Source organism: Lactuca saligna, chromosome 6 (assembly GCF_052625555.1).
Source record: "Lactuca saligna cultivar CGN05327 chromosome 6, ASM5262555v1, whole genome shotgun sequence".
Classification (NCBI taxonomy): Eukaryota; Viridiplantae; Streptophyta; class Magnoliopsida; order Asterales; family Asteraceae; genus Lactuca; species Lactuca saligna.
In genome coordinates, this window is record NC_136422.1 from 52773776 (window position 1) to 52785818 (window position 12043).

A 12043-nucleotide genomic window follows, 5' to 3' on the forward strand; every position below is an offset into this window, starting at 1 on the left:
TATTTTATAAAAATAGGAATGAATGAGAAAGAATGGTTAAGAAAGAGAATAAATAACATAAAACAAGAAAATATACAACATTTTTTAAGAATATACATAACCTTCTATAAACCATTTTTCAAGAATCTATCATCATTTTTGAAGAATTTACAAAAAAGTTATGATATCTAGTACATTTTTTTAAGAATTTGTCATCATTCTTGAAGAATTCGTCATCATTATTGATGAATTTGTCATCATTCTTGAAGAATCTTCGTTTTCTTTTTGATGGTTTTCCCATTCCTATATTTTTACCTCTCCATGTTTGAACCTAAACACACAAAAATATATAAGAGATCACATGATGCAAAATAGCTCAAGAATATTCCAGAGAATGAAAAATATAAAAAAACTTCCACTACAAACAAACACATTCAAAGTACATTGTAAATAGGAAAAAACCTGAAAACCCTCTAATTTCTCAATTCGATAGTTGTAGAGTGTTGCTCAATTTGAAATGGAAGGATTTGTTAAGAATGATGTTGTTACTTTTGAAATATATGTGAATTATAGGAGGGCTGACATGTTCATGAAGTTACTCCAAACCTTTTTCTGCTTAAATACATGTTTTCAATCATATTTCCCACTCTACACTTGAAGGAAGTGCATTAAATCCAATGTTTTTATGAGGTTTATAAATCGATTTGGATTATGGTTTATCAAATCAAAGAAAGTGAATTTTTTTTATTGGTATACATACCTCTAATCGAATATAAATGTTCTTTGCGACCACCGTTATCAAATAAATACTTTCAAAATTTACATCTAAAAATCCTCATAAGCCAAAGGAGCAGAGAATTAAAAAATATATCTATCAAACCATAAGATCCAATTAGGAGCGAGGCCAACGATTCTTGATGTAGAAGGTGATCGGTGAGGCCGAGCGTTAGAAGTAGAAACGGAAAAAAATACTTTAATTGAGATAAAGTGTATGACTAACCTGATGGTGAAGGAGGAGATCGATTGGAGCGGAGTAGCAACCCTCAATTTGGTCGATTAGAGTGATGTAGTTGGAAAGTCTCCATTTGAGATGGAGTAGAGAAATTAAGCAGAAGCCGACTAAGGGTTTAGGAATTACAAAATTATGCCTCGTTTGATTTTCCAGCGATGAACGAAGGAGATGGCTTAGGGTTAGGTTCTGACAATAGTGAAATGTTGTTTTTGGAATGAAGATGACGATGATAGGAAAGAATGCTTTTTAAATTGAGATCCTGTTTTAAAGGTTTATTATTTGAATTTCATATTTATTATAATTGATTATAGCTAAAATTATCGTTGTACCCTTATCAAATGATTGTCTTACAATTGGTCACACATTCACACAATATTTAAGGCTTATATAAGAACCTAACTCTCTCTCTCTCTCTCTCTCTCTCTATATATATATATATATATATATATATATATATATATATATATAAATATATATATCCTTGAGTTATCTTCTTTATTGTGACGATTTGAAAATAATTTATTAAGATAGCTTTCTCTTTTGTTTATAGTGTTAGTGTTTTGCCATTTTTTATTCATAATATTTAGAGTAATAATGATATTATGATTTATAAATGCTAGTGTCTTTATTATCTATTTGCACCGAAAACCATTTATGTATCACAACAAGTACGTTTCTCTAAATGGTTTTATACATTATCTAAATTATTCTGGATATGGTTTTATGCTTGCATCACTAAATCTAAAGGTTCTATATTCTCATTGCATCAAGGTTATTCTTAATTTGATTGTTAAACAGGGATCTCCGTTACCCCGTTGAGATACCTGCATACCTAATATTGTTTTGTAAACGGGTACCCGTTGGGGATCAGGCCAGGGATGGGATTTGTTTTCATATTCGGGGATAGGGTCGGGATTACCACTATGCATCCCAAACCTGCCTCGCTGCCATCCCTAACTTGACGTACACAGGAATGAAACTCGCGTTTACTCAAAAAAGGTAAGGCGCCTCAGCCAACTACTCCACATCATTTTTGTGCTTATAATTGATTAAAACTCTATATATAAATTCCTGAACTAGATAATTTGGCTAAAAATCGGTACTTATTTTTTTCCGGGCCTTGTGTGACCGTACACCTTGCACTACCTTAGGGCCGGCCTTGATTACAAGGTCTAGATTTGAAAATAAAACTACCATTTTTATAAACTAAAATGTCACCATTAATATTATCAAAAGAAAAGAAAAAATCCATCCTTATACAATGCATAAAATGAAATAATGTTTCGAGCCATACTTAGCATAAGCTTTTAATCCTCAATCCTTGTAACAGGTGCAGTGCGTCTATTTCCCGTGATTAATTTGAGCTCTCCATGATTTAGCCTCCAACCTTCCTTTAGTACCTGCATATATGAGAGAATGGGAGTACCACATCTATTACCAAGAATCCGAGAATTAAAAGTTGGCATACTATAGAGTTTTATCATGAAAAAACCTGAAATGCCATACCCTTTGGCATTGTCCTTCTTAAGTTCTTCCTCATACTTTAGGTAGCTACTTCTTCGGTGTCCTTTCTCTTGGAAGTAGAAACATATGGCCTCTATGGGTTTAGTAGTCAGAGATATGTCAGGAAAAGACTTTCTCTCAAGACTTTGGTTGGAAATTCCATCCTTAGTCTTTCCCTTTCCCTTGGTCTAAGAAACCCGATGGATGCTTTCTTCTTCTTGGTAGGATAACCATGGCCAATGGACAATATGGGGGTAGTGGAGGTGGAGATTTTAGTCTTAAACATGCTTCAGTAGTTTTCAACATGCCATGAATCTCTATCAAGGTCATTTTCCATATTGTTCATATTACAGTTCATAATAAACTGGTGATATAAACTTAAAAGCGAGTTGAGAACATGTCAATGGCCAACTTGTTGGGAAAATTAACACCTAGATTTTCCAATCTATATATGTATGACTTCATTTTCTGAACGTAGGTACACATTTTCTAAACGTAGGTACACACAAAAGTCCTATCTAGATATTTACATGCCATCATGGATTTAATGTTTGGGAATCATTCTTGCCTAACTTACTTGCAGAACATTTCCTTGATTTGATAGTTTATGTCATATGCACCCTACTTCTCAAATCCCTATTGGAGCTCTGAGGATATGGTTACCATCATAATCTAAGAAACCTTAGTCGAAAAATCATAGTCTTTTTTATAAGCAATAATGTCTTCATTTGAGGATTCTTCAATGATTTTAGGGCGCTCTTCGTCGAGCACATACTCCTTGCTCTTATACATCAATATGAGTGTTAAGGTTCAGATCCAATATAAGTAGTTTTGACCAGTGAGCTTCTCCCTAGAAAGAACTAAAATGAGAGAGATTTTCAAGGGAAGTAGAGGAGGAGGAAGATTGTTGTTGTTGTTGTTTAGGATCGACATCTACAAAAGAGAGAGTTAAGTTAGTTTGAAATTATCCTTAAAACAATTTACCATTAAGAATTATTTACTAAGGCTATGGTCCATATTTGGTTTTGTAATGTGTAAAGGGATGTCGTAAACACACCACAAGGTTATTTACGTGAGCAAAGATCTTTGCCAATTTCATTCTCTATCAAACTCCCAGATATTTGTAAGATTCATTAACTATTAATGTCATGTTAATCTCTGATTGTGCTTATTTGATTTCTATGAGGGGGATGTCGTGGATCATAAAGCAAATGGTGAATAAACCATGCAAAAAAGTGTGATCCTAAGTTCAAGTTACGCTTGAGATTCACAAGATTCGCATCATTTCTAACCATAATCCTCAGATTGATGTTTCGGCTAACCGCAGGCACCCCATCAACATATTATAAGGAAATGTGTGTTTTTTTATGGGTAACACATGATTAACATTTTTAATTCTATAAAACAATAATTTTATTTTATTACTTTAGTTAATAATTTTAATGTGGAATATGTATTATATCAAACATTTTTAGAAACTCCACTCTTATAATACAAACAAATAGTGAGGTGGTAAATTGTGAGCTTTTAAAAACCAACCTCATTAGGAATCGAATAGTCCTCTTTAAACCTCTCTTTTAGCATTAGAATGGATGAGTCTAGTCATGCTTCAACTGAAAATATTTTAATTTTACATGTGAGGACACATATTGTAATCATGTGATACTTATAGTAATCATAATATATAATAAATTTAAATCTTTTAAATTTATTTCTAAGTAAATATTCAAAATTTATTCTCTAGTAAATAATAATTAATATTTATAATTAAATTTAATTTAAATAATATTTAAAATTTAAATATTCTAATTTTAAATGCAATTAAAATAATATCTAAAACTGATATCTCCTAAATTATACATATTTTAAAGGATATTTTATGGGCATTTGTATAGGAAATATGCAACAAAAGGTACTTAATTCATTATAAATTGTATAATGCAGGTAAATTAGTGCTTTGGTGAAAATGAAGTTAAAAATAGTTGATATTGAGCTGGATTACAAAAGATTCGAGATCAAAACTTGACCAGTTGAGGCGTAGACAAATCTGACTAGTAGAGTCGTCCCCAGGTTAAATACAATCAAGTTAAGTTAAAATTCATGATTGATCTGATAGCTTGGATATTTGAGAAGTTGCCACTAACCCTAGGACTAATCATACCAATTAATTAAGTCTTTCATAATATGACAAAATATTAGTCTACGAGAGTTGTCGTTACTCGTAGACAACTTACAATCATAAGATTAGTGACTTGACCATCTAATCTAATCGGTGGATAGCTTACTAATATCATTTAAAGGATAAAATTAATTGAACTATGATGGATTGAATATAAATATGAGTACCTTCTGATATTGTTATATATATATATATATATATATATATATATATATATATATATATATATATATATATATAATTAGTCATGGTTGTCATGTTTGTTTAATTTTTTATATAGTGACATTATGTAATTCCCCTATATGATTTACTTTAACAATATGAAGATATCGATATATTAGAACATCTTCTGTAGCCCAAGTGTTCGATACCCTTACTTACCTAAGTTATGATGTCATTCATGAGGTCCACCACTTAGTGTATATAGTAAGTTTGGTTTGTTAGAAATTATAAATGTAAAACTAGAGTAATATTTTTCAAGCCTATATCTTTTATGCCATAAGTTTTTGGCTTTACTTACCTAAGTTATGATGTCATTCATGAGGTCCACTACTTAGTGTAGATAGTAAGTTTGGTTTGTTAGAAATTATAAATGTAAAACTAGACTAATATTTTTCAAGCCTATATCTTTTATGCCATAAGTTTTTGGCTTCATTATCAGATGGAATGGTTTTCAAGCTATCTCAAGGGTATAGACTATCTTTTACACATCAAAATCTAAGACTTGTTAATTTGGATATATCTTAAACATTCAAATTTAATTAACGATTCTATAATGTTTAAAATTTGAATTTAATATAAATATTCATAATTAAATCTCGTTTAAATCATATTTTAAATTATGTATTTATCTAAATCGAAAACCAGAAAATTTTCGATGAGGCTTGTTGTGTGTGATGAACAATTTGTTTTTTTCATTTTTCTTATTTAGCAATGGATATTAATAAAACTTAATGGCTTTGATACCACTGTTGGGATTTGATACAATCTATACACATTAGTTTTACTGCAATGGATTTAAACAAATAACACTATTTGTATATGCATCCTAAGGATCTAGGTTTTTACTATAATATCAATCTACTTTCAAAGAAATTAGTAATCTTTGAATCTTCTTGATTTTTCGATTGAGATCTTGTAATAGCCACATTTGCAAAAGATGACAAGGACTCAAACCAAGTACCGGAATCACAAACAAACACCAACTAGTATAAGGACCTTTATTGGACAAGTTCAAAAATCTCAATAACTAATGGAGGCTATAGATTTCGTACAAGAGAGTTTAATATTTTTAGAGAGCAAAAAGAATCACTAGAATTTAAACCCCTAAAAGTCTATTTATAGTCTTCAATTAAATTCAAATTTTCAAGGATAATTCTTATCTTTATTTGATTAAGTCCATATCTTTTATCCCTAAGGATAAATTCGATCCCTTCTTTATTTTGGAAAGTTTTAGATATTCCAATTAATTACCAATGAATTAATTAAAATTCAATCCATGTAATGAATTAAAATTATTTAATTAGTTTCAAAATAATTTTTCATTAATTTATTAAAATTAATTCATAATAAATTAGAAACTTATTTTCTATTAATTCATTGTTGCTAAATAGGAGGATAACCTAAAAAGAGCAATACTATGATTAGAAATAATATCAATTAATTAATGGCTTTAAAAACAGTCAATCCAACAATTATCATTGATAAAGTAAATGATAATGCGTATTGAAGGCATTGATTTCAGAGTGTTGAAGGCGATGTAGATGGATTTCAATTTCTTGCTGATTAAAGGCGATTGAGACGGCCGACTTTTTGAATGCGATGGAGACCATAAGTTGATGCTCTTAATTTAAATCAATGTTTTAAAAACCGGTTTTTTAATTGAACCGGGCGGGTGATGTTTTCCGGTTCAACCGGTTTAACCGGTTCAACCGGATGGTCAAACCGGTTCTATATTTGTATATGTTTTTAATTATCCTGCATACATTAATTACAAAACTTGTCATCTTTTTAGTATTACAAACGTAAATAGAAAGCTAACATATAAAAACAATCATTATAAAAGTCAAAATCAAACAAAGAAACCAAAATAAACACAAAAATCCAAAAATATCCGGTTCAACCCGGTCCATTCCGGTTCAATTCAGCAGTTTGAACCGGTTTTTTACCAAAACCGGCCGGTTCAATCCGGTCAGGAAATCATTATAAAACCGGTTCAAATCGAACCGCCCTCACCTCCGGTTTCCGGTTCGATCGGTTCAATCGGCCGGTTCGAACCGGTTTTTAAAACACTGATTTAAATGGGCAGCTCTTAATTTAAATGGGCAACACTGGAAGCTAGGATACACATGCCTTTTCCACATCAACATAAACTTTGACTTTTACTTCATCTAAGTCTATATCAATAGGAATTTATCGGATGATCCTTTCAAATTTTGTAAAAGGCATTCTTTGACATTGATTTGTAAATTTTAATGGCTTAAAATACCAAAATAATAATAATAATAAATAAAAAATCAAGGACTATTTAAAACCGTAAGCTAAAGTTTATTGGGTTTTAATGGTGATAACCTTATGTTTAATCCTGTTATGTTCATTATTATGGTTATTCATTCTAGCTTCTCGCGTTGAAAGGAAACGGAAAAAATAACATGCCCAAGATGAAGCAGCCATTTACCAAATTATATCGTGTAAATGAATTAAAAATAATAAAATATAAAGAAAAGAAAAAAGCTAATGTCGTTAAGATGCCCCAATAGCAAGCTTGCAATCATGGGGATACGCTTTGTCTCCTTGGTAGGTCTTCCACTTGTGTGGTAAGTGGTAACCAACCATTTAAACCAAAATAATTATATGTTTGATTTTCTTGTTGAATAAATTAGAGATATGGCCCTTGTGATTAATCCCTTTGTTTTTATCAAGTCTTTTTTTTAATTGTAACGTTAATTGTCCACATAATTTAATGTTGTTTAAATTTCTTTAAACAAACATAAAATACTCTAATGCACCGTTGTAACACTTTAGTTTGTGAGGGATATGTACTATAGCTAAACTACATGCAAATCCTCTAATGCATAAAATATAATTTTAATCTGTATAATTCATTCTTTACAATTTTTTTATTTTGTAAAATGATATTTTTATCCCTTTACTTTTTTATAATATTACTTTGACAATCCTTCACCTTTACTTTTGTAAAATTTCACATTTAACATTCGCATTTTAAACTTTCGTATTTACCCTTCGATTTTCTATCATTTACTATTCTAACAGGCAACAAAAAAAAGATAAAAACTCCCTGCAACGGTGCGGACTTAATTGAAAGAACATCACACTAGTTAATAGTACAACTGAAAATCCACAATTAGGTCAATAGGTAAAGTGCAACTTTAATCCCTCAACTTTATATAATTTTTTCATACTTTTATCCTTTCATTTTCTATAACTTCATGTTTATCTTCCGTTTCCGTAGTATATATATATATATATATATATATATATATATATATATATATATATATATATATATATATATATATATATATATACTACGAGGACGGAAGATAAACATGAAATTATAGAAAATGAAAGGATAAAAGTATAAAAAAATTATATAAAGTTGAGGGATTAAAGTTGCACTTTACCTATTGACCTAATTGTGGATTTACATATATATAATAAGATTTTTCATCTTTTACTTTCCGAATACACAACAAAAACATGTAAAAGCTCATTGGAAGACGCGAGCTCGATTACTAGTTAGTTAAAAATCTTTAAAATAAAAAACCCTATTACTTACAAAAGTCCATCAAATGATTTGACATGTCATGTCGTTTTAAAATGCATTTCTTGCAACAAATTATCAAAAGACATTCAATTATATATATATATATATATATATATATATATATATATATATATATATATATATATATATATATATATATATATATATATATGTTTTGTGTATGGAGACCTTGAGATTGAACCTCAATCATATATTTTTCATTTTTTTGCTCTAGTTCAGTAGTTCTCATGCATACCAGCTCAGCGTTAGATGCGAAATACGATCATTTATAATTATAACTCCCATGTCGTGTCAGTACGTTTAAGCGTTGGATGCCAAATACGATCGCATTTTTTTTTTCATGCTTTTCGTTTTTTTTTTTTTTCATTTTAATTCTTGCAAAATGTTTATGCGATCGAGGATTTTAGGAAATGCGGTCGCATTTTTTTTCGTAAAATGCCATATTTTTTGATTTTTTTAGTACAAAATTCTCCATCTCTGCCTCGATTTGAAAAACACAATTCGATTTAAAAAAAAAAACTAATTAAATCCAAAAATCACACAAAAGCAAAGAAAAAATGACTTTTAAAACATCCAGGTTGCTTCTCGGTTAGCTGCCCATTTTTTAATCATTGGCTTGATGTTGTTACTTGGTTTCGTTAATGGTGGTATGCCAGGACCCCCAAATTTTGCATTTCCTCATTTGTAACTTGGAAATCATCATAATACGGTTTGAGTCGGTGAATATTTTGTTGGATTACTGTCTAAGCTCGTAACTATATTTTGTATGTACTTGACCCGGTTGTGTATGATCATTTTAGGTTGCCTTCACCAAAACAATGGGACAGGATGATTTATGGAGAGAGAGAGAGAGAGAGAGAAAGAGAAACGGTTTACTATGGTTTATTAATATATTATATGAATAATATATTAAAAGAAAAATCATATAGTTTAATTAATGTTGGTCAAGAATTAATTAAGTATTATTTTTGTGGCTAAAAGAGATTAATTAAATAAGGGGGACTGGAACTATCAATTATAAGATAATTGAGTTTGGGATGTGAATCCTTATTGATAGGGGGGGGGGGGGGGGGGGGCGAAAGTTAGAGTGAGAGCCCACTCAAATTTCGTTCAAGAGGCCTTATTCTAAAAGGTTCCTGAAGCTGCTTAGGGCCTAAGTCATCCAATTAGGGTTTTGACTGAAACCCTAACAGCTCAGTTATTTAAGGGACCCCAGGGCTTCAGTTTTTATGACATCCCCATTTTTCACGGCCAGAAAAGACCAATTTTATTTATGCTTTATAAAAATCAGAGTACCTCTTTTAATAAAAATGTTGCGGAATTTGTTCCTAGTAAAACATGATAAATACGTTATCAAGGATTTCTGAAGAAAAGTATTTTTAATTTGTTTTAAAACATTTGAAATGTTATTGTCAACACAGAAACATAAGCATAAACAGAACTTACATTTATTTACACTAGTGATCTACATCTCTTTAATCTCTCAGTGTAATGTGACTTCATCTCAACACTTGTAATATAAATAAACTGAGTGAGTTAGGTTGAGAAACCTGGTGAGTACATAGGGTTTTCAACCCACAATAATATAATTATTATGTTTAAACAATCAAACAATCGACCCAATTACCCATCCCCATTATATTCTTTACTCTTAAGGATCTATCCTAAGAGTCATCTATCCCGCATTCGTTCATTCCGAAATCCTTTGCTTCCATAGTTATAGGACTGGCAGTAAATCCATAGCAGCCAATGCTCGTTCGTAAAGCACTAATTTCATAGTTGTTGGGTACTAAATCCATAGCTACCAGTGTTTATCTAATAGGTACTAAGTCCATAGCTACTAATTCCTAACAGGTACTAAGTCCATAGCTACCAGTGTTTGTCTAATAGGCACTAAGTTCATAGTTGTCGATGTTATTTCTTAGGCACTAAGTCTATAGCTGCCAATGTTTACTCACATCATCTTTTATCTCTCATCATTCATCTACCCATCTCATACCCAACATACTTGTATATTTAAAATATGTATACAGTTCAAATCATTTAAAACATGTATTAAAAAAAACGTTCATCCAGCATAGACAACAAGTATTCAGATAATATGCACACATAGCACGTAGTTTATATAAAATACTTCATATCTATGTGTAAGATGAAAGTAACTATGCACTCACCTAAGAAGGTGGTGACTCGGTACTCAGACAGTGCTTCGTTTACTTTAAAATAATTTTTTTCAACGAAACCTAGTATAATTACCACTAGATTTTAGTCTAATATTTACCGTGACTAATTATTAGTCTTATTATTATTATATAAGCGTTTAAACAATACTTTCCAACCACTATATACAGACAGGGTCCAGACATAAAACACCGAATGGCAGGACCATTTTGGCGTATAGCACTTCTGAAATCCAACAACCCTATGCGGCCCTTTAAACCAGATTCTCCGTACCGCGAGTAGTTAAAAAGATATTATAACGACACTTATATAAGTCATAATAATAGCTCAAATATTTATTATAAATTTATAATAACAATACTAATTTTAAATATAAACTATATTTTAAATAGGGTAAACATAACTTACTTACAATGGGATTTTAGCTAGGAGTTGGTTTCTGTAGAGGCAGAACTTCGTCGCTGAATCTTTCTAAGAAAGATTCGTGCAACGCTTCAGCGCTCACCTTACTATACTAAAACTACAGAAAGAGAAGTCGAATCACGAGGGACCGAAATGCTTGGGGGATAAAGAGAGAAATACTCTTGAATCAAGAGAATGGTGCAAGAAATATGAGAGCCCAAGGCTCTTATTTATACTAATTAAATTTTCAAAAACTACCCTTCATAATTACTTAATGACCTTTTAGTTATATAAACAACTAAACACCCATTTATAATACTATTTTAAATAGATTTAACGATATTTGTACTAAACTAATGTCGAACGAACTCAACACTAGTCTTATAATGACTGCATCGTCGATACATTTCTAATGATATATACATATGTATATATATGTGTGTACGTAAATATGATTTATACTTTATTTTAATACGTAAATATGCTATTATAATTTGTAACTCGTTCATACGAACTCCGATTTTGACGTTATTTATATCCACACTTAGGTGGAGACGTACTTTACAACTTTTGTTTAGGCTCCGTCGGCTAATTTTGACTTTATTTTTAAAGTTATATTTTCAACAGGCTGGGACAGAATTGGTCCATTAAAATCTCATAACTTCTTCATCCGATGTCCGTTTTCGTCTGTCTTTTTATCATTACGCTACTAATAACGAGATCTTCGATTCTCATTTAGGTTGTGTCGGCTAAAAACTGCTCGATCTAATATTCGAATTTTGGGTTGTACACTGCTAATCCGAAACTTCAAAAAATCATAACTTCCTCATACGAAGTTAAATTTGGGCGTTCTTTTTATGGACGCTTTCAGTTTAACGTATTCTACGACTTTCATTTAGATCACTAAGGCTAAATCTCGCTCTATCGTAAATTCACTATTTACGTTTCCTGGTATCGTGTCGGTTCCTTCGCGAAACTT